The sequence below is a fragment of the Etheostoma cragini genome, chromosome 4, assembly GCF_013103735.1.
Source record: "Etheostoma cragini isolate CJK2018 chromosome 4, CSU_Ecrag_1.0, whole genome shotgun sequence".
NCBI classification, from domain to species: domain Eukaryota; kingdom Metazoa; phylum Chordata; class Actinopteri; order Perciformes; family Percidae; genus Etheostoma; species Etheostoma cragini.
The window spans coordinates 9,943,898-9,967,488 of record NC_048410.1 but is presented as its reverse complement, the minus strand read 5'-3'; the positions used below and the strand labels follow the sequence as shown (position 1 = coordinate 9,967,488).

Sequence of the window (23,591 nt, the reverse complement as noted above, 5' to 3'; positions counted from 1 at the left end):
GAACCTGCCAGATACTTAATGATGTCTGAGTGATATGTTCAGGGTAGTAGATGAGTCCTTTTCTTTTCCATTTTATTTTCTCTGGGAACATGTGTGCGTGTGTGTGTATTTCGTTGTGATTTCTGCTGATGAAGTCTAATTTGTAGGCAGCCATTTCTTTACCTCCAAGGTGGCTTTCACTGCCCAACAAGTAAAAAGAAATTTCATTACGCTGTGTTGGTTGGTGTTAAGAACAGCTAAAGTTATTTTGTCTATAGCCTTTAGTATTAGAAAGAAGCAAAACAGGGTTGTAGTTTTCTGATAAGGTCACAGGTTATTACTTCACAGCTAAAAACAGAGCATGCTGGCTGGGATAAGCCTTGACGCATAATTGCATTGTTCCAGTGGGCTGATTTTCTCGCACAAATTGTATATTAACTTATACAACTTTCACCACAGGAGAAATAACAGTGTGTGGCACAAATGAATGACACTGGAAAGACTAAAGGAACCAAGCTGCAATAGAATACAGAGAGTTTTGTTTCCCTCAATAATTGCCTGACATGGTGCTGATTCTGATTGCATTCTGTTGTTGGCTATTACATTAAGACTTAACTAATACAACACATGACTGTGTAGGTGTTGTTTAGACCTGAGTCTTTTTTGGGGTTTTGATTAGTTTTTGCAGCTCTTGGGAGTGATTTATTGTCTTATCTCTCAATGGAATCACATTGTTATTAGTGTGCATGTCAAGATAATGTGCTTGTTTATTTGTATGTGAGACTATGCATATGCAAATATGTTTGGCTGCATGCATGTGTGCATGCTGGAATGGTCACTACACATAGAGTTTAAGCTATATAATTAAACCAAAAAGATTTTGTTAAATTGTTTATAACGTTTGTCTTGTGCTTTATTCTTTATTTATCACTTGTATGCTAATTTAACCATCTGCATTCTGATAGTCTTTCTAGATTTTTGAATTCTTCTTTGCATTTGTTGCACTCTTTGCTATGCCCTGTGTTTTTGAAATAAAAATAGACCTGCCATGGCTTTGGATATGAGTTGTTTTGGATTAATTACTGGAGTCCTCGGCAGCACAGACCTGTAGGTGACTAATAAAGGGTATCACGGAGTCAGAAGAAAAACAGGAACGAAGGTATGTGTTGATGGTGGAGATAAATAGTCAGACATGGAACCTGCCATGTTCAGAAATACAAATGAGTGAAAATGGTGAGTGCTAAAGCTCAGGAGAAAGAAAACACATACGTATTGTGGTATATTAATAAATAAATCCATATATTATGCTTTTGATCTGCAACTACACATGTCTATCAAGGCTGTGTTGCCTTTTTCTCTCTTTACACTGACTTTTTTTAACCAAGAAAGTACCAATTCCATGAGATTAAAGGATAATGCCCTTTTAAATTTGTGTAACATAAAAAACAAGATGCATCATAGACTTCACTGATTCATTCACTTAACTTCACTGATTATAACCAAGTTACCAGAGGCCTTTGGGTAGTCAATGTGTTGTAATGACCATCATTTGCCAAGGAAACTTTCAAATAATTACCTGAAATACTTAAATGTATACTGAAATCTTGTTACCTATTGGCTGACATGCTGTACAGACAACAATTTATCTGTGATAAGCAAACACATTATTTTATTTATTTGTTTTATTATGGGTCTGGCTCTACTTGAAATGTAGCTTCTTTTTCATTGAGCTTTGAAAATAGATAAAAGGTGTTCTTAAGTACAATGTTTTACAACAGGAAAGCATATACCCTTCTCTAATTAGCCTTCAACATACCATTTATTTCCATTTTTAACAGACAGAATATGACGTTAATATTAAGCTTTCTGAAGTGGCCCTAAAATGTCTTCTTACGTGAAATGATAGAATAAAGAAAGACTGTCACTTGTTTTCATAAAAAGAAATCTAGTGACGACTCCAGCCATGAATGTAACCCTAACAGCCATCCAACTATCCATTAACTTTTAGTTTGTAATATTAGCCTTGCATCACTCAGTGTGTATCCAGTCACAGAAGATTACCAAGGTTATCTATGCCAGTCAAATTATAAGCAGGTCTTGATTGAATGGCCTGGAGTGCGGAGCCCCTCCCTGCTGTGTGAAGCGACTGGTTGTGTCTCACAAACCGTGGTAGGGCATAGTTGAAAGGGCAGCTGCCGGTCGCCAGAGGAGCAGGGGCCAGGGCTTGCGAAGGTGCAGCTACAGCAGAGGCTGCAGGGCGCTTTCTCCTCGACGGGCTGTAGTTTTTGCAACCTCTCCGGGCCTCGGCCGCTTGGTTCATTAGGGTCGTGGCGGTCTGAAGGTGCGGCCTGAATAGCACATCAGGGGCTATGTGACCATCCAATAGCTACATGACAGATTAGACATTCGTATAACATGTCCCAAAAAGTTAGATTTTATTTCCATCATTTATACTTTCAAAATAACAGAAAACACATAAATGATGTCTGCTAAAATGTGTGCACCCTGCAGAGTTAATACCTTGTACTGCCCCCTTTGGCAAGTATCACAGCTTGTAAACGCTTCTTGCAGCCAGCCAAGAGTCTTTCAATTCTTGTTTGAGGTATCTTTGCCTATTCTTCCTTACAAAAGTCTTCCAGTTCTTTTAGATTGCCGGGCTGTCTGTCACGCACTGCTCTTTTAAGGTCTATCCATAGATTTTCAATTATGTTGAGGTCAGGAGATTGTGAAGGCCATGACAAAACCTTCAGTTTATGCCTCTTGATGTAATTCACCGTGGATTTTGAGGTGTGTTTAGGATCCTTATCCATTTGAAGAAGCCATCCTTTCTTTAACTTCAGCTTTTTCACAGATGGCATCAAGTTAGCGTCCAAAATTTGCTGAAATGTTCCCTGTGCCACTGGCTGCAATACAACCCCAAAGCATGATTGATCCACCCCCATGCTTAACAGTTGGACAGAGGTTCTTTTCCTTAAATTCTGTACCCTTTCTTCTCCAAACGTGCGTTTGCTCATTCCGGCCGTTCTATTTCAACCTCAGTGGTCCACAGAACTTGTTTCCACAATGCATTAGAATTGTCTATAATTTCATTTCCAAACTTCAAACACTGATTTTTGTGGTGAGGACGTAGAAGACGTTTTCTTCTGATGACTCTTCTATGAAGACCATATTTGTTAGACTGGTTCTTTTTTATTGGATACATGAAACAGGCCAAATGTTTTTTTTTTGTGTGGCTGTAGAAGTAAAGTATGCATATTGTAATTGATATTTTCACTTAACAATGCCCTAAATACTGTGAAAACACAGCAGAGTAGTAAAACAAACACATTCATGAATACACTCCATAAAAACACTGATGTTAATGAGATCATGCTATTTATGTAGCCTGTATCCGTGGAAGCAGTTAGCACACCATGACCAGTGACAACAGTGACAGTGCAAGAGGCCAGGCATATAATTGGAGGATAAATGTTGCCACAGAGACAAGCCAAACCTTATACTGAATTCTAAAAATGGATAACAAACTGATGCCTGCTGTATTCTGCTGTGTGGCAGGAAAGGAAATGATTCATGTAATATAATTCGTAGTGAGGATGGGCATGACTACTCAAGTAGCCATCCCAGCTAATGTGTATGGTAAAGTTATAACCTTACAAAAATGCAGTGCTGGGCTACTCTATGATTGATTTTGCCACATAATGTTAGCAAGTTAGCTGTATGGGTAGTCGACTTATCTAATGGTAAGTTAACAAGTTGTGTTTTTTTAGTACTCTATAATAATTTAATTTGTAAGTACTCACATTTGGAAATTACTTAAACTGTACATTACAACTCTACAGTAATGAGTACTTGACTTCAACTCTTAAAACTTTAAACCTTTTATTTGTATTTATTATTTCTGCATATGACTGCAAGGCAATTTTAATATTGTCATTTCAGTGTATTCTTTGTGCTATCTCATATGAATCAAGGAACCTCAATATTAAGTGCCATGACCTAATTTTTCTGTGCTCATTGTACGTGTGGGCTTGTGAGCCGTACCAGCTGCATACAGCCATCTTGAATCTGCCCCATGTAAGGTAATGCCATAACAGGGCAGATTATAATAAAATCATGAACATGAGCATTTTTTTATGCACTGAAATAAAAACAGACTAATGGCTTTTAGGCTGAAAGGATTGCTGATTCATTCTGCATTTCACCTGTCATCGTTGCCACCATATTAAATACATTTCATGTAAAATTTTAAAATGGCACTGGAATAATGCAACGTAAGATGTTGTACTAGCTGCATGACTGGTGTTCTCTATCTGTCTAGCCACCAGTCATACCCTGTGTCCCATCAATGATGCCTCACATTGTTCGTTGACTGTGACAGGCCAAAAAGAAAGAATGAGATATTGGTTGGGGGAATGATGCTAAATCACAAGCATGGTGAATCAATTGACTTTAGAAGGAGAGCAGCACTGAATCCACTATAGCACTTAGTGTGAATAACAGCTTGAATTGACAGTGCTATTTGCCTTGGGTGGTCTTGTGTGCATGTGTGTGTAAACATGTACAATGATTTGTGTTTTTGTGAGGCGGTGTAATCTGTGTCATTTCCTGTCTGCTACACACTCTACTACCCCTCATCTAAATCATAGACTGTAAAAATAGTGGACGTAGCCATAAATCTACATGTACGGCAGTACAAAACACCAGCAGACTTTCTTTTCAGTCACCTGCCTCAGTTGGCAAGGTGTCACCAAATGCTGAACAAGACATGTTTTGGCAACCAAAATGTCCAGTAAGCTTTGATAAAGTAAAAACCTAAAGTTTAAAGTTTAAGACGAAAATACGGACAACACCCAAAATAACAAGTTCACAGCTTTTTGAAAGTACACATTGCCATGGATATGCATTGCTAAGCCTCTATCATAATTGACTGATTGGTGTGTAGCCACGCCCCTAAACTATGCCCTGCTTTATCATCTTTTTTAAAATAAATGGGACCATAATTTACAAAATGAACATCATGGCATATTGAAAAAGGCTTAAAACTGGATATTGAGACAATACACTCGTGAAAATGTTTAATGAGGTAATAAATCAAGTGAGATGTAGGGTCATACTTACATACTTACATACAAGGTGGCTTCTTTTTGCAATCAGTGGAGTCGCCCCCTGCTGGAAATTAGATAGTAGGCAGGTTTACGGCACTTCTGCGTGTGCTTCACTTCTCAGGCCTGGAACCTTCATCCATTGTAAATAATTGTTATTTTCCAATTGGGGATCAATAAGGAGTTTACATTATTATTTTTTACAGTCTATGGTCTAAACAAAACCAGTATTTTCAGTAAGTAGGAACACATCTGTTACTAACAATCTCCTGCTGTGTGCTACATGTGTGAAAGGGACCTGATTCTTCGCCATTGTCTGGAGTGTAAGAGTCTACAGCAATGCGACAGCCACTGTCAGGCTGTATTTAGTGGTACAGTAGGGGATTCAGTGGTGCTTTGAGCTAAATGCTAAAGTCTGCATGCTGGCATACTGTACTCACAGTGACAATGGTAACATTTTAGTTTTAGTTTATTGTGATTGGAGAGTCACTGGCTTTCCAGTTATCTGGTCATAAACCAAGGTATTGGGCAAATTAAAATGTTGACTTGTAATGAAATTTAGAATATTTAACTGGCAGATCAAGTGGAAAACAGATCATTTTCCCATAAATAAACTTGAAACACCTTTGCTTGCTCATTGAAGTACTGTCACAAGAGACTACTGCCTGTCCTCCCCCTGCAGTCTTTGGCTACAGAAGCCACACTGCCTCAAGCTATTGGATGCAGTAGAAAGGGTTGTAATAACGTAAAGAATTAAATTGTATACTGTAGGATTAGAAAAAACTTTGTGTCCTGATTGCCACTAGTGGAGCATTATTGTAAATGCCCGACAGCAGGGTAATGGCCAATAAGTTCATCATATTGAAGTGTTTCAATTAACTGAGCCATGCAGTGACAATGTGGTGCAGTGGAATTTTAAGTATATTTTAATGATATCATTACCCTGATGGATGGCCAATATCAAAACTTAATAAAGTATATTAGAAGTTGTTTTTTATTAGTATTTAAATAAAGACTGTTGGAAGTTGTGAAGATGGTTAAAGAGAATCAATGCATCCTCATACAGAAGCGGAGTCTTGAAGTGGTAATGTTTAGGACAGTCTCGAAACATTAAGTCACTCCAGTTGTTTTACGTTCAATGACAGTAATCAGCTCTCCTAGACTGCTTGGCTTAGTGCTTCAGTCAATCCACTGACTTATTTAACATATCACAGGTCATGTCATGTGACCAAGGTCAAAAGCGGAATTCACACTTCCCGACATTGCAAGTGCTACTAGGTCTGCTGAGCCCTCTGGACACCCACTGTGTGTGTCAAAGATACTGTAAGAGATGGTTGACCTTCACAACAGCAGTACACTCTGCACTTGTCCGTGGCGGTTAGCTTGCCACATGAGCCCATGCATATTTGATGTAAGACCTCACTTAACCTTTTCAAAAGAACAACAGAAAATCCACCTTCTGACCTCTGACACATCTTAAAATCAGGCAAAATTTTATGATTTTGTGCCTAATGTTTTTGTACGTTTTGCCTTTGTGAAATTTATTGCAGTGTTTGATGTTCTTAAAGTGCTCAAATTATGCTTTTTGGCTTTTTCACTTTCCTTTATTGTGTTATATATCTTTTTTGTGCATGTAATAAGTTTACAAAGTAAAAAAGCCCAAAGGGACTTACCATCTCCAACAGAAAACACTGTTCATAAACTGCTCCAAACAGCTCTGTTGTAGTTGTCACATTGTAACACGTTATAATGCTCACCTAGCTGCTAGCAAGGCACGCCCTCATACTCTGCTTCTGAAAGGCTTGTGGTGTGAAAAGAGGAGCTGCAGCAATGTGTAGTAATACATATGATGTTTTTTGAAAAGTAAACTCTGTAAACCTATTCTGATATAACCTCTAAATACAATTATGAACGTGAAAATTAACATAATATGAGCACTTTAAGTGGAAATCTAGGCCTTGAGTTCCTCAAGCTTTAAATAGGCCAACGGCTGACCTAATTGCTGGTACTGCTGTCGGGTACTGTTGATCCGATGAGAAAAAAGGAGAGGAGGGGAGGAAATATAAAATATGCATAAAGATGAAGAGGTCAAAGTATTGGATAAAGAGAAGTAAAGCAGTCCTCCATAGAAGAGGAAGGCGGGCAGATAGATCCAGAGGTGTGTAGTGCGGTGGATGGTTGTGTCGCCTGTCTTGACTGTGGTAATTGCCAAACATGGTCACTGCGTTCACATATAAGGATGCTCGCACACATACACCCCAAGACCAAAAATAGCCAGGCTATTTCAACGCTACCTCTGTAAAATTGACTTGAGGAGTAAACTGTGCTGAGATTAATCTGCAGCCTTGACAGAATGACAGGTTTTGTTAGACAGAGAAAATAGAAAGATGTGCGAGCATGATGGTGAACCGGTACCCTTGTGGTGATGGACAGGCAGAGTCAAATGTGTGTTTGTGTATTTGTGGGTGAGGACAGAGGAAGAGATGCACACTTGCATTTTTATATGGGCCTTTGCCAGGATACATGGAGTATGTGCATATATTTGACTATTGAGCTTTTGACCTGTCTGTACCAATTTGGCTGATAGGAAGCTATCAAATGTGGATTATTTTGAAGTGGAAAGCTTTGATTTGCTCCAATCCTTGCTATGTTCTGTGCAAGCTAATGCTAGGGTGCTCCAAGGTCAGATTCTGTCTCTTTCAATGCTTTTGCTTCAGTCCTCCTTTGTTCTCTATGCACTCTCTGCTTTTCTCTCTCTCCTCTCCCTTTTCTCTGCCTCCTCACCTCCCTTTCTCCCTCCCCTCCTGCCACTGCCACTGCCCTCTTTTTTGCCCTATATAATGACCTGGACCATGTCCTGACAACACAAGGAACCATCAGATTTCAGTTCTATGCTGACTCCATCTTGCCATCGGCAATGCGTTGAACATGTGGGAGTTGTATGGTTTAACAAGACTGGATTTCGTCATTGCTGACTCACAGACAGAAATTTTCTGAACTGCTGATTCTCATATAGGCTTGATTCGTGTTAATTCTCCTTCCAAAAAAATTTCCCCAAATGAAAAGGATTCACCTGTTATCTTCAAGTTATTTCAGCTCTGCTACTAAAGCATTTGAAAATGGCAATAAGAGGATTACCGTGGCAGTGATGGTTTCTAAGAGAATGTCTAAACTGTTAACACTGACGTAGTCTTTCCTTGCCAGACCTTCTTCTACAGCACTCAGGATAAAAGGGATAAAAATATGGTCTGGTTTATGGGCATTTCTTTAAACCAATCACAATCATCTTAGGTGGCGCTAAGCACCGCGGTGCCGATGCAATATAGCCACCCATATAAAGAGTGGAGCACGGTGCGACAGAAGTTTTGCACGGTCAAATGGTTCACCACCGTCAGGCGCACCTCTTTTTTAGTCCCTATTTTGTCTTGTTTAGTTGATCATTTTAAGGATCAGTTCAATCTAATTTAGAAACTAGTTAAGGAGGATTCACTTCTGTAGGAGAAAAGTAACACACTTAAAGAAAACGCCACATAACAATAGAAGAGGAAGAACTCAACTTCTCAGGATGGCATCTGCAACAGGATTAGCAAATTGCTGTGACAGTATGACATTTAAACCCTAGGGTAGAGCTAGCTGGTGAAGTTAGTCTTTCATATTTGGTAGTGATGGGGTCCTGACAGTGCCTGTTGGTGTTATTATAATTGTGCTGCACCAACAGTATGCCTTCAAGAGCTTGTGTCATGTTTTTTTACGATGAGGGCAGATTTAAGAAGGATTGCCGGTTAATCCTTCAGGGGTTGCTCATGCTGGGAGATAATAGCTCACTTCAGTTGCAGCACTGACATGACAGACTTAAGGTACAACTCTGTACTGGAGATATGTGGCGATGTATGACCAGGTAGTAATCTTGTGTAGAATATTTTATTTGAAACACACACACACACACACTTCCTGATACATTTTAAAACATCATAGCATTTGGGTAAATTAAAATTGGCGTGCAGCCTGTTATTTAACATATTCTGTTAACGCCACAGGGTTTGTTTTGGTTTGTTTTTTTTAATTTTTGACGCAAGACACTGTTTTATTCATTTTTAGTTGAATCCAATCCATGTGCAGCAATCCCAGAATATCAGATATTTTCATCTATTGGCCTTTCAAAAATGCCTGTGAGACTTGAGTGTTGACTGTGTCTCAAGGACAAAAGCATCACAGCCACAGTAACCATGAATGTGCAAAGTGCTCTGCTGCAGGTCTGAAAATAAAAGATAAAAGTGTGTGATTGTATTCTGAGAGCGCTCTATCCTTTTACTGGATAAATATCAGATTATTTGTGGAGCTGTTTCTATGATCTCTTGCACTTAAACGTTTGAAATGTCAAATGCATTAACATTTTTGAAGCTGCTAAAAATAGCAAATGTAGTTTTGTACGAATGCTTTTAGCGTACTTCACAAATTCCAAAAATCCAATTGTATGACAAGCCTAACCTCATTCAACCTCCTTTGTCTACTCATACGTGTGCTAATGCAGCACACCAGTCAATGTCCTCACTGTTTAAAAACGGTATTCAGGCTAACCAGAAACTTATCTGAGCACAGAAGTCAGTGAGAGGTAAAATTGAGGCTCATTCAGCTCGTTAGAATATGTTGTGACTACTGCAGCGGGGCTGTGATGTAAGCCTGTTAGTCAACTTCATTGAGTTCTTCATCAAATATGTGTATTCATTATGAATTGTTGAGGTTTAAATGTGGATGTGGAACGAGGCAGTGACACCAGTGGCTTTTCACCCTGAAGAATGGTATGTGTAAATAACAATGATGTGATTATAAACATCATGTTTTCCCTCATGTGGTATTTGAATATTAGCGAATCTTCTCACGCCAGTTTGTGAAACGGTCACGTTATTTGGATTTATTGATTCGTATACAGGCCACGTGGGACGGTGACAACATCTCGTGCTTGGACACTATCTGGGGTCTCTGTGGCTCGCAACCAGGAAATGGAACACCACACGCCGGCCACAACAAGGGGATAGTTGTGGTTAGGAAAAAAAAACGGGAAAAGGAACCGTCACAACCAGGGTCCGCCGACAACAATGGGACAGTTTGTGTTTAGGAAGAGAATAACTTGGAAAGGAACTGCAACACGCGGGACGCATGCCCCAGTCTCCGGGGTGAAAGTTCTTTGTTGTTTCACCCACCCACCACCTCGACCAACCTCCCTGCGCAGATGTTCGGCTTTTCAATACTACTCATGATCACGAAAAAGGCTTCCCATTGAAATACATTATTTCAAAATTTGTAATCAATGTACAAAAATAACAACACAGACTACCATGAGAATGGGCTGAAGTAACATACACACACTCAATAAAATGTGTGTGCGTACGTGCGTGCGTGCAAGCGCGTGTGTTTATATGTTTACTGTAGTATAAATTGATTACATAATCCTCTGAACTGTTTCTGTTTCATTTTTACAGCACCTCTGAAGCATATAATCACACCACATTACTTTACAAAGCAGAAATATTAAGTGACAGGAGGCTTAGGTTGATTGCTAAGACTTTGGATGCTGAACAATTAGCAGGTACAAACTGTTCTTAGTCTTCCACAGTTAGCTTTTTCTAACAGTAAGAGTCCGTGGAGCTAATACCATGTAATTATAATGTAGTGCGCCCCAGGCCTAGTTTTGTGCTTTTCATGCTAATCTAGTTTGCTATGTGTTTGCATAGTTTACACCTCAACAACAAACCTGAGAAAATAGTCATGTGCTTTGAGTCAAACCAACTCAAAACAAGAGTTAGCAACTTTTGGTGTCCATAAATGAGTGTACAACACAATGGCTTTTTTCTTTCATTTTTATCAATATTTATGTTGTAAAAGGTTTGTTATGTCATCCAACAATACAGTCTTGTACACACAGTGATAGGCTAAACATTTTACAGTTTGCTTGAGTTGTACATATAAAAGAACAATCTTGCTATCAGTAGTTTTTTGTACACAGTAGTTTGGTTTCATCTATATTACATTTATTATGTCTATAATTTAATTAATCTCCACTGATGATTTATTTCTAATTACTGGATTTTGGATTTGCCTTTTGTGCTATTCAAACCACCTTCATGGTAAACAAATCCTTGCAGCACACACAATGTTCATGGGTCAACACCCCAGCACAATCCCATTTGTCACTCTTTGCTGTTTTGGATTTTAATTAGACTCATTAGAAAATGAATTGCAAGTTGTAAGGATTCTGCTCTAATAACTGGAGTGTGAATAGATGTCACTGCTCATTCTGCTCTCAAGGGCTTGATAACACATGTGCTAGTACGTGTTCAGCTGTATGTACATATTGATTATCTGTGCCACGTTGTTAGAATACAAAGCTCATCCGTCTAGTATTGTGAAGAGGCACCAACTGCTACAAATTGCCAAGTCCTTGTGTCCAAACTTGACTACTATCTCTCACTATCCCTCTCACACCATCTCAAATTACTCTCACTCTCCCCTCTTACCTCTTCTTTACTGCCCTTCCTCTCTCTGCGTCCCTCTCTCTGACTCGCCCTCAGTCAAGTGGCTTCTAATGCTCTTTATCAATGATGGGGCAGAGATACATTGTTGCTTCCATCTATCTACTCTGCAGTTGACTGCAAGGAAACAGTATTTGTTTCAGCCGCACTGCTCTCATTCAGCATTAGCACTGGCACGACATTTTTGAAAATGTTCCTGTGCTCACACAGAAACAAGAAAGCCCTCATACACTTTCCCTGTGCAAACACAAGCATGGACACATAAACTCAAGCAATAACCTCTTCCTGGTATAAAAAGCCTCCCACTGTCTGCCAATCTGCCTAAGATAAGATGAAAACATAAACCCAGTAATCAACTTTGCAGATATTGATATACTCGACTATACATTCTTTAATTTAAAGCTGCACTAATCTGTATATTGATTTTGGATTAGATTACCGTGTAATTTGTAAGGGGTCACTTGTAGAGACATGCCCACAGTGATTCATCACTTAGCTGTACAGTTCCACCCAGCTTAATTGGAATGTTTTAGCATTTTCAGCTTCATGTATTTTGGGTGTACGGCCTGAAACCCACTGTAATTTACCTTACCAGCACTGACTTACAGGCAAAGTTAGGGACAAGTTGGTAAACATTCACATCCGATCTGGCTGTGAAACTCTAGGGGGTTTGCACAATATCCAGATGCATGGACTTTAGTGTGTGATAAGGCCAACACAAACTCACTGTGTGTCAGCTCACTGCACTGAGAGCCTCGACGCAGATCAAAACTAGCCTTTAGTCTTGAATTTTGTATAAAAATGTTACAAATAACAACTGAAGTTTTTAAGATGAAATGTTACACATTTACATTTAGAGTCAGTGCCCTAATTTTGACAGGCAGCTGTAAATGTCTCTGCCTACGGCTGTGTGAGTGACGCATTGCAGGCTTGATTGCATCTCCTTGACAGCGTCTGAGGGCCAGAGAATTTGTTAGTGAAGAAAACCATGTTTTTTTCTTCTGCTAATTCTCCTGCTTCACGTTTCTGTGTGTATCCGTCTATCTTTTCTGTTTATCTCTTGTTCGACTTCCTATTTCATGGAAGCACAGAACAATATTGTCACATTGGGAATTAGTTATGTCAATTATTTAAAGAATGTATTGTAACATTCCTTTAACTATGTAAATGCCGTACATACACACTCCTTATATTTCTTTATTTATATTTCTACTCTGATATTTCTACTAGTTGTGCAACTGCAACACAGAGTTTCCATTCGGGGATCAATAAAGCACTTCTGATTCTGAAATTGATTCTGATTCAACACGAGGACAGCCATGAATATTACCTCTGTCCCTTTGTCTTAAGGTTCTCCTGTGTCTCTTAACACAGTGAAATTATGAGCTCATAATATCCAGTGCCCAATAAGTGGACATTTAAGGTTTTCCCCTTGACCCTGAAGGACAGCTTAAGCGTTCTGCATCATTTCAGCGGTTAGCATGGGCCTTTTCTGAAAGTATGACAATGGTGAAGCTCTTTCTTGAACCACAGTTTGTGGCTTCTTAAATAGAACAATGCTTTAACCAGGTGTATTTACCATTTATTATTTGGATATAGAAGCCTGCAACGGCGTCTCACTGTAATTAAGGACGTTGAAATACACTTTTTCTTCCAAAGATTAAAAGGAATGTGTGACTTCGTGAATAACATACAGATGAAAGAGAATGTATTAGGTTGTTGCCAGTTGTATCTTGATTACAATAGACATGTGCAATTGACATATTTTACCCTGTGATTATGTTTTTAGCACATTCAGCTGATTGCTTGACTGCTGCTGGATGCACTTTACAACACTACTGAATTGTTTAGACATTATTTATTTGCTGCCAGTGTTCAAGAAAGCTTAATTTTACATTGTAGGCTGAACAGATTTCTACTTTGACCAAGTCAGCACTTTCCATAGATTAAGAGGAGGCTTATTTCACCATGCAAATTAGACTCACAGCTATCCCTAACCCTAACAGCTCCCTAGAAGGGTTTAGAAAAATAAAGACATGACACATTGATTCACGTCTGATTTTATTCTTTTTATATTAACAGGGCAGTATTTCATGTTCATATTTCAGGATGCCCTCAGTTCAAAGACGAAACAGACAAAGAGAGGGAGAGTGAAATATGGAGGGAGGCAATATTATAGTAATCTAAACCAGATTGATGGGACCATGAATCAGAGTCGCAGAAAATAAGCTCTGTGGGGAAGCTGCCTTCACACCATTGCTTTCTCTTTTTCTCTACCCCCTCCCCCCTTTGCGCTCTCTCCACATAAGCATCACCTCTCTTGGGTCCTTTGGCAAGGTCACCTTCACCAGATAGAGAAAGTCACCCGAGGAATGAGATAGGAAATGGAGAAGAATGTAACATCATAAGACAAAGATAAGGAGTGTGACTAACAAGCAGAAAATGAGAAGGGAAGTAAATGAAGGGTTTGGTTGTGGGGGAGAGAGATGTCAAGAGAGGTGGAAAAAGACTGTGAAAACAACAGAAAAAAGAGCAGAGAAGGGGGGGGGGAAGGGTGCATAAACAAGATGCTCACAGCCAACCTCATGCTTGTGTCAGGGTTAATCTTGAAGAAACACATTTGGTGATCGCTGTGTGGGAAAAGGTACAGCTCAGGAGTCCACTCACTTCATCCACAAACACACTTCTTTTGAATAAAGGTCCAGAGCACCTGTAAATCAGCAGATGCATGTGAAGAAGCCAGCTGGTAGCAGGGATAACATGATTTTTACACACACACACACACCCACAAACATACAAACACACACATACGTAAATACATAATTTCTCCTCATTTTCCCTCATCCACCTCGCCTCTGTCTGCCAAAGCATAGCTTTATCCTCGCTAAAGTTCACCCAATATGACTCTACCCAACGGTTTTTCTGGCCCTTACCCCCTGCAGAGTGTGCTGGAGGTGGCCTTCACCTGGGGCCATCAATATTTTAGGTTCTCTCAGCGCTCTCGCTCATGGGGGTACATTGGCGTTCAGAGCCCAGGGTAAGGTGCTAATGGAGAGACAAGAAGGAGGGACAAGGTTAAAAGATGGAAACTGATAGGTGAGATAGAGTGGATATGATATTGGAGTTTAAATGATAGTGTGAGGCATGGAGAGGTACATTGAGTGGTGTGAATTGATATGAGGAGAAGATTACTGTGTGCATTATAAAAAAAAATGAATAGAGGGGGAAAAGGGAAAATGAAAGAATCACCAGCATGTGTGATGGAAAAATGGCTTGTTTGAAGGCAAATATGGTGAAAACATAATTTTTCTGCTTTGTTTTTGGATGGATGGTTGTTAGATTTGTCAGGGTTGTTAATGTATCCATATCAGTGTTGCATTATAAATGGAAAGTAAATCTTGGAAGAGACACAGTAAGAGAAACAGAGAAGTAATTGTCATTATGGTAACGATCTGTGCATTTATGATTCTCAAAATCATTTGCTTCAAGGAGAACATGAAGCAGTTATGTATCTATTGAAAACGAGGCAATAACATGCAGGGACAGATGAGAATCCAGAAGGGAAAGTGGGCAAGAGATTGACCCACCGATGGGCAAAAAAGGATTGATGGACGGATGGACGGGCGGATGAATTGAGAGAAGGTTCAGCAGACACGCAGATCCTGTGTGACTGCTGGTGAGAGAGCCTTCTGCCATCTCTTTCTCCTTATGCTTTTGTCCTTTTGTCTCAGTGTGAAAGAGATGCACTAGCCAACTGTTGCTATGACTGCAGCTGTTGTCACAATGGTGGTTATTAGGGTTTGTCATCGTAGCAAGGAGGTTCCCGGGGGCAATCAGAGGAGAGACACTGCACCCACATCGATGTCAATATATTGAGGTTGTTTATGGGCGTAATGTCAAAGAAATTATTGTAGTGGATAATAGTTCACAAGCTAATGAGGTATTTATATTGATTATAAATGACATCTTCTACTGGCCAATGAGCCCATAAAAGTGTCTATAATGAAAGAGGTGGTTGACCCTTAGCTAAACTGCAGCTGGAAATTCTTAAATTGTTGAAATAATACATTTTAATTTCTAAACTATACAACAGTGAATAGAATACTTTGCAATTTAAAATTTAGTTTTATCTATACATAATTAACCATTGTTGAACTGCACTGGTACATATGTATATATGAAAATATATGATGCCATGGCAATACATTTTAAAACCAGCCTACAGTATGCTTGCCATTAAATTCTTGAAATGCATCAAATAGTGAAATATTTTAATTTAAACCAAAGTGGTGGACCGACCCACTGACTTTGCTATCCCTAGAGCCACACTCCTAGCGTGGCTGAAAATACAAATCCAAAGTATGATGCTGTATCCTCATCCTCAACACATTATATATTCAAGGACTTGAATCCTCTCCTTGTGCCATTTGAAATCGGGTTTAGGGCCAGTTTTTATGAAGATGACTCAATATAACCTTTTGAACATTACTCTCTTTACAGCATGAACATTTCTTAGCAATGATGGATTAGTTAAAGAAGTTATGTATGCCAGAGATAACTTATAGGGGACAAGAAGTGGAGCATGAAGTAGAGCAAGAAAGTAGCACTCACAGTGCAAAGCTAAACTAAGTGAGTCTCCCCCTGGAGTCAGCTTCAGTTTCACTGTAACAATGAGTAGTGAGATCTGACTACAATAGGGATGACTAACGGCTCTTACAACAAAACAGAGGAACCACTGAGTGACCTCTGACCTGTAGTTCATGTTTACGAGGAAATATATTTAACTGATGTGAAATAATAAATTAGTCATCCAGTGAGAATGTAGAAGATCTCTGCATCACTGCATCCCAAGGATTTTTTCTGTGTGTGTGTGTGTGTGTGTGTGTGTGTGTGTGTGTGTGTGTGTGTGTGTGTGTGTGTGTGTGTGTGTGTGTGTGTGTGTGTGTGCGTGTGTGTGTGAACATTATTTAAAGTTGTGGAGTAGCTGTCACTACTTCTGTAAATAAAGAAGCTGTTAAAATATCCATGAAGCAATATAAAATATTGACCCAAGTCCTTGGAATTGCCCTCTCAACCATCCTCTAATTTAATTACACACAAATCTGACACACAAAGAGTTCATCCTCAAGCATCTCCCACAGTGCTTAACAAACCACGTTGGAAGGTGACTGTATTCATGTATCAAATCTGATGCCTGCGCGGTTTTATCAGAGGGTTCACCTAGCCATGACCACCATCTTGGCTCTTGGTGATTTGTTACTTTTGAGCACCCTTGCTGAGGTTATATTCTTGGTACTGACAGAAGAGGAGAGGGACAGTGGGTAAATCTGCCAAATCCAAAGTGGCACTGCCTAAGTCTGACTACGTTTATGAAGCACCCTTCTGGGAAATAGAAAAGGATAACTCTGAACAGATATTTGATATGAAATGTGTGCACATTTGTGTATGGTATGGGATTTTTGTGTCTTTAATTACAAGCAAAACTTCTCATGTATCAAACAAAAATCCCTAATTGTGACAACAAAAAAAGTCACCTCAAAGGTAAAACTTTTAGGAGAATTCCGGCCAACTTTTATGTTAATCTTGATTGCTATAAACATGCGTATACTTTTAATTGAAAAAAATCCAGACCCAAATTGGTGCAGGCAATACGCGTTCGATCTTCCACTGAGCTAAAACAGCAGTTTTTGGGGCAAGTTTTAGAGTGCCTTTGTCTTAACAGACTCTTAACTCGACAACAATATACACTACCGGTCAAAAGTTTGGGGTCACTTCCATTTCACTCCATTATAGACAGGATACCAGCTGATCTGGGTGGGTGGCTGATCTTTAATGCAATATCTACATTTCCCATTATCAGCAACCATTCATCCAATGTTCCAAAGGCACATTTTGTTTACTAATCTGATATTATTTTTAAAAAAACTAACTGAGAAAACAATAAACAACCCTTTTGCAATTATGTAAGCACATAATGTAATCTGGAAACTTGCTGCTCTGGTTAAAAAAAACAAGGCAACTGATCTCAGCTGGGATTCTGTCTATAATGGAGTTTAATGGAAATTTGTGAGTGACCCCAAACTTTTGACCGGTAGTGTACGTTTTCAACTCAGCCATTGTTTAAATTCACCTACCCTGTCTCTATCCTGCCGGTAGCTAGCTCGCCTTGTAAGATAATAGCTTTTAACTGCTAGCTGCCGTGCAGTTCAATGTGTATTGTATTTCCAGTTTGTGTGTGATCGATCTGGTGTTGGTGAATAAAAGGCTTGGCAGTGTCGATTTATGTGATAGTTCCCTTAGCCGAACTAGCAGGACCTACTGGCATCCTTGCATCTGATTTCTCCCCGCCTTGTTGTCTCCCACTCCCAAAAACAATCCAGTGAGCGCCCGGGCACTAGCTATGTTCTCGAGAGGAAAGCCCATCCCTTTGCGACGAAAACGTTATTCCCCTCAAAACCAGGTAATTGAGCACTGTAGTGGGTGCAACCCTATCACTGATTATACATGGAAACCAGCCAAATGATTTCCTTGGCTTGCACAGTGATGGCATTAGAGAAGGCTAGCTGTAGTCTCGTGCTGAAGTCCCGGTGCAGCAGGAAAAGTTGAACAGTGTGCAGATTGCTCCGAGAAGCAAGAATGCTGCTAGCGCGGCGAAGGGAACTACCACACAAATCAACAAGCCTCCTGCTCACCAACACCAGATCGATCACACAAAAAATGGATGAGCTACAAATACACACAGAACTGCTGTGTGATGATTTTCACAGAAGCCTGGCTGAACATCATTGACTGCAGCTAGCAGATAACTGTGTTTTTGTTGATGAAAGCGGCTTGGTCAGTCATATTAAAGCTACCTTGGAAATCATCACTTGTGAGTGTTAGTAAAAATATAGAAGAAGAGAGAAATACAGATATAGAAAAAAAAGAGATGGTGCACAGGGTTTATGAGAAAACAATTAGACAAAGTGGCAAAACTTGGACATCGTCAGGTTAACAGTAAGAGAAAGGAGAGATGAATGGGAGATGACAGAGACGAGCGGCTGATGAGCAGGAGTGAGGCTGTGGGGCCTGTAGTGAAACGGTTAGATCTGGCTCAGAGTGGCTGCCTCACACAGCACAAAGTGTGTCACAGGAGAGCTAAGTTAATGCACCAGGCTAATGTTGCCTCAGAAAGCCCTTGCTACATTCAGGCCTCCCAGTTAGCACTTACTGTTACTATTTGCAAAAGTCACGCCCTAACAGCATGAGCCACAATGTAAGATTTAGCTCGTACATGGGAAAAACAGACCCAGAGTCAAACAAATATATGTTTTTCTCTTCAGATGACTCTTAAAGCACCAGCGTTTGGCAAGGAACCAAAATTCAGAAAACCAAAACCAAAGCTTTGTACACTCTTAAGGATCGATACAGTATTTTCAGAGATATTGACCACAGTGTATGCAGTGGTACAAATTATCATATTGCAACATATTGCTTTAGAGTTACAGGTGCACAGTTTTGTTTGAATTCAGTTTTCCATTTATCTCAAATGTTATTAAGTTCAAACTTAGTTATGACATATAGTAATGTAGCTTACTGAACTAACTGACCAATCTTACCTAAGCTTAAGCTTGACACATTTGGCACGACACTGGCAAAACATGCTGTTATGATAAAAGTCAGTTTTGAAATTACACTTTATCAAGACAACATAATATACCTCAAATTACAATAATATAGCATAATCAATTATATCCCTCCCTGTTTAAATCAACTTACTACTAACTCCTACTACTAACTGCTAGAAATTTACAAAGGATTCAATTAAGTTGAGTGGATCATTTGGCCTCCTACAGTGACTTCCTGTTAACATAGTTAATCACTTTTGTTTGGGCTCTGTTCCAGATGTTTCCTGGTAACTGATTTACACATCATTAAAGTCTTTACTAGGTAATATGTTTCTCCAGGGTGCAGTCTAATTGACTAAATTACTTGTCTTAAACCAGCTAGTGTTGTAGTTGCAAACTACTTTGGTAGGACTTTGTACACAAGGTCATTAATGGATGTATGAATAGTAAGGAGCAACCCAATCCTGCACTGTTTAAAAAACCATGCTGTCCTGTTCTTCACTTTTATTTGTACCATTGCAACATTGCCATTGTACCATCTCTACCTCGATCAGTGATCACGCAGAAAACTAATTTTTTTTGTTTTCATATTGAGGCTTCTGAGAAATGCATGGAGTTGCCTTCATTTATTTAGATAGTGAAGAAACAAGTGAAGTATCGTCATGTAATCCATTGGTTTTTAACAATGTAACTGTATTCGAAATGCCAACTATTTAAATTGTAACTGTAATGGAATACAGTTGCTCATAAATTGTATTCGAAATACGTAACGCAGGTATGAACATGTAATCTGTTCCTCCCCAACACTGGCAGCAGATACGCATTAACCACACAGACGAGGTGAGACATTTAGCCGGCATTGGTACAAAGAGTACCTGTTTTTTTTGGCAGTACTCTAACCTTGTTAGTTCATCATAACTACAATGTTACATGTTGTAAGAAACACATCATAAAAGAAGGGATATTGTTTTTTGTTTAACCTGATCCAATAAGTTGTATACAGCTACTGTATGCTTCAGAATTTAAATTTGGTCAAACCTAATTATATTGATAATCTTTTTATGCAAATTCTTACATCTGAACATCTGGATTAGTCCCCTTACATCTTTACCTATAGTTCTGAAATACTAATCAAGCATCAGTATTTTGTTTTTCGTTGCTGCATTTAACACTGCGTTGTGATTGCACAGCCAGTCAACTTTAATATCTAGCAGTTTTCAGCAACTCCGAATCCCACTGCATTGACCAAATGCATCCGGATGTGATCAGATCAGAAAAGAGACTACAGAATAGACTAGGAATACTTTATACTTAACAGAGGATGTGCTTTACAACTGAACCACAGCAGTCTTCCTCCGGAAATAATCAGTTTGATATTTCTGCTCATGGCGCACAGACATGTCGCTAGAAATAGTCTACTTTTACGTCACACCAGGCTGCAATGGATGTAGCATATAATATTTAATGACAGACTGCAACAGCGTCCTATAATTAGGGTCTGATATGTGATGTCTGTGGTATGTTTGCCCCTAAAATGTTCCTATAAATCATCGTAATACGGTTGTCTCAGAAGAAAACCCTTGCACATCGAACTTTTTGAAGCATTTTTTGTCTGAGGCATTAGCTTCTCTCAGCGAAGGTCTGTTTTTGCTGCACTCTCTGAGTATTGCCTCTGGGTATGAAACATTAAAAAAGATAAAACAACAGCTTAGAGGGCTATCTGCTTTTACTGTACATTGTAAAGCTTTGCCTTTGTACTGTTAGTGAACAATATCCAAAAAGCATATTATGTGAGTAGAAAGATTATGTTAGATCTGATTCATGAAATGGGTTCCTGGAGTGTTACTGCTTTAGGAAGCATTTCGCTAATCTAATCTGTGGTTTTTAATTAAAATCTTTTATCTCTTAAGATGTGCCAATTTGCCTATCTCCAAAAGGCAATTGATTTTCCAAATAATTCAAAAAGCAGTTTTGAAGACAATGAAACACATGTTCCTATTCTAAAATCCAAACTTTGCTGGCCAGTAAAAATCCACCAACACATCTTTTGCAGGCATTAACCTTTCAAGCAGTTTAGTATGATTGCATTTCCTGTGTTGGTAAGATACATTGAATTTGCATGTTTTTTAGGACTATTAAAGCTGATGAACCGTCTTTGTGTTACAGGATTTCTTCTTCTCTGAGCCTGCTTTTTTCTGACCTTAACAAGAGACTCTTCACCCTGTCCTACAAGGTACACTGCATTTGAACCTCTTCTTCTCCAACCCTCCGGACTGTAATATATACACTGTCTTTATTCAATGCCTTTGTTTGCATCTTCCACCCGGTTGTGACTGGGACTGAGAGCCAGTGCTAATGAGACAGTAACCTGCTTGATGTTGTTGCTGGATATATTAAAACAGCTGAACCGCCAGGAGAATTAGCTAATAGGCTACAGAAAAACAGCATGCCTTGACCTTGTCTGGATTAAACTACAACGGATCCTCAAGGCATTATGACTGTCAAAGAGAAAAAAAGACGAAGTTGTAGGAGGCAGACCTTGTCCTTTTGTGCAGACAAATACAACTCTGAGGGCTTTTGTTTGCTCGGGACAAAATCTGATACAAATAGAAATGTCAGTGCATCTGATGTTAAATAGTTTGAATGTAACATGAGTACAGTAAGTGTACCAGTGTTGTTTTGTTGCATGGATGAAAGGGCATGTTTTGTCATGCAGACGCATGCACAACGTTGCCTGCAAAGCAATGAGCACTGATGGAACTTAGCCGCGATGCTCAGCATCATGAGTGTCCTCTGTGGGCCCCCCTGAGGTACAGTACAACTCTGGACTCTTGATTTCACACTGGATTAATTTCATTCTGAGCACAAATATCTTCTGATGTTATCCATAGTAGCCACAGCTCATGTTGTGGCGCAGAAGGGTATTGCAAAGGAACTGTAGCATCTTTACATACAGTACAGTCACAGAATGCTCTCTCGTCTTTGTTTTTACAGAGACTATAAGGGTTGCAGGCACTTTACAGGAAACATAAGTTGAATGAGGCAACAGTTATATTAAATATAAGTTTTTTTTGGAAAGTTTATTAAGAGAATAAGAGAGTCCTGGGAGGAGCTTTGTGTACATTGTTATTAAATGTCAAGTGACATTGATAGTACCTCCTTGATTTTTGTACTTTTGTATTTATCAGTAGCCTCTCTGCAGCTGTTGCACTAGTGATGTATTGCTCCACTGAGCTGAATGATGTTAGTAAAAAACTGTGACTCATTCATCAGGACATACTGGAATCTTCAAAGGGTGAAAAGTTAAATGCTTAAGTTTTTACAGTCTGGGATACAAAAAAACACCTTTAAATAATTTATGTAACAAATGCAGACCTCTGCAAATAATTGATTAGATAAATATTACCTCAAATAAAACTACATTGTGGGGAGGAATCACCACATGGACAAGCATCTGAGAGCCTAAAACTATTTATTTCCTTAGTAGTGATGGTTATCAAATTTCAACCAATAAAACCATTGCAGATTGTTTGCAATAACTTTTAAATGATCCCTTCACACATTTTAAAATTGATGAAAAGCAGTTGCCTCTTCATAATGGAAAAAACACATAACAACATGCATTATTGAAGTAAAAACCAAGAAATGTGTTATATTTGACCTCAGTGAAATCTGCTTCTACTTAGTTTACAAATGCATTTTGTCACAGTAATTTACATAAAACAACCTTCTTTCATTTACAAATTAGGAAACTTAAAGTGCCCCCCAGCACACCCTGTAGTACTCTCATAGGATTTTAGCCAGCATTTCACATTGTTGATCATCCAGATGTTCCAGACAGTACTATTAACTGTTGTTATCATTGCTTGTATGTAAATGCATTTTTAATTTAAACAAATTGCCATAACAAGCACCCTCATACATCATATTCCATTTAGTTTGAAATAGTGATTGAAAACCATGTATATTTTAAGTTTAGATGGCGGTAGTGAACAATGGGCTTGAGTTGGAGTGACAACATTGGAATTCAGTGTTTAATGTGAAGTGAAGCAGTGTATATGCATAAAATATATCATTTGAAATTCAATAGATTATTGGGATGAATACATGTACACTAATTATGCAGCTTTTGTCCGCTTAGGTGAAGTGTATTTACTTATCTTGCGTCATTAATGTAAAGCATTTCATTATGTATGAAAGGGCAGAGCCAAAGTGTGAGCCAGAGTGTTTGCAGTTATGCAGCAAAAGCTTCTATACATTAGCATATCAAATATTTGTGCTTTTAAACCAAGATGAGTACACAGTCCGCGTGCTTAATTAGCCTTTTTTTCGTTTCTTCATAGATATACTATACCTTCACGTAGCATGGAGCA

At 39.0% G+C, this 23,591-nt stretch overlaps 1 protein-coding gene across 4 annotated transcripts in view; it reads left to right on the top strand.

Moving 5' to 3' along the window:
- The window catches only part of dlgap4b (discs, large (Drosophila) homolog-associated protein 4b), a 100,447-nt gene that overhangs the window by 8,148 nt on the left and 68,708 nt on the right, over positions 1 to 23,591 (top strand). For all 4 annotated transcript variants that reach the window (XM_034869198.1, XM_034869202.1, XM_034869199.1 and 1 more), the window contains exon 2: positions 21,385 to 21,451. The gene's annotated coding sequence lies outside the window, so the exon portion shown is untranslated. The remainder of the gene's footprint in view (positions 1 to 21,384; positions 21,452 to 23,591) is intronic.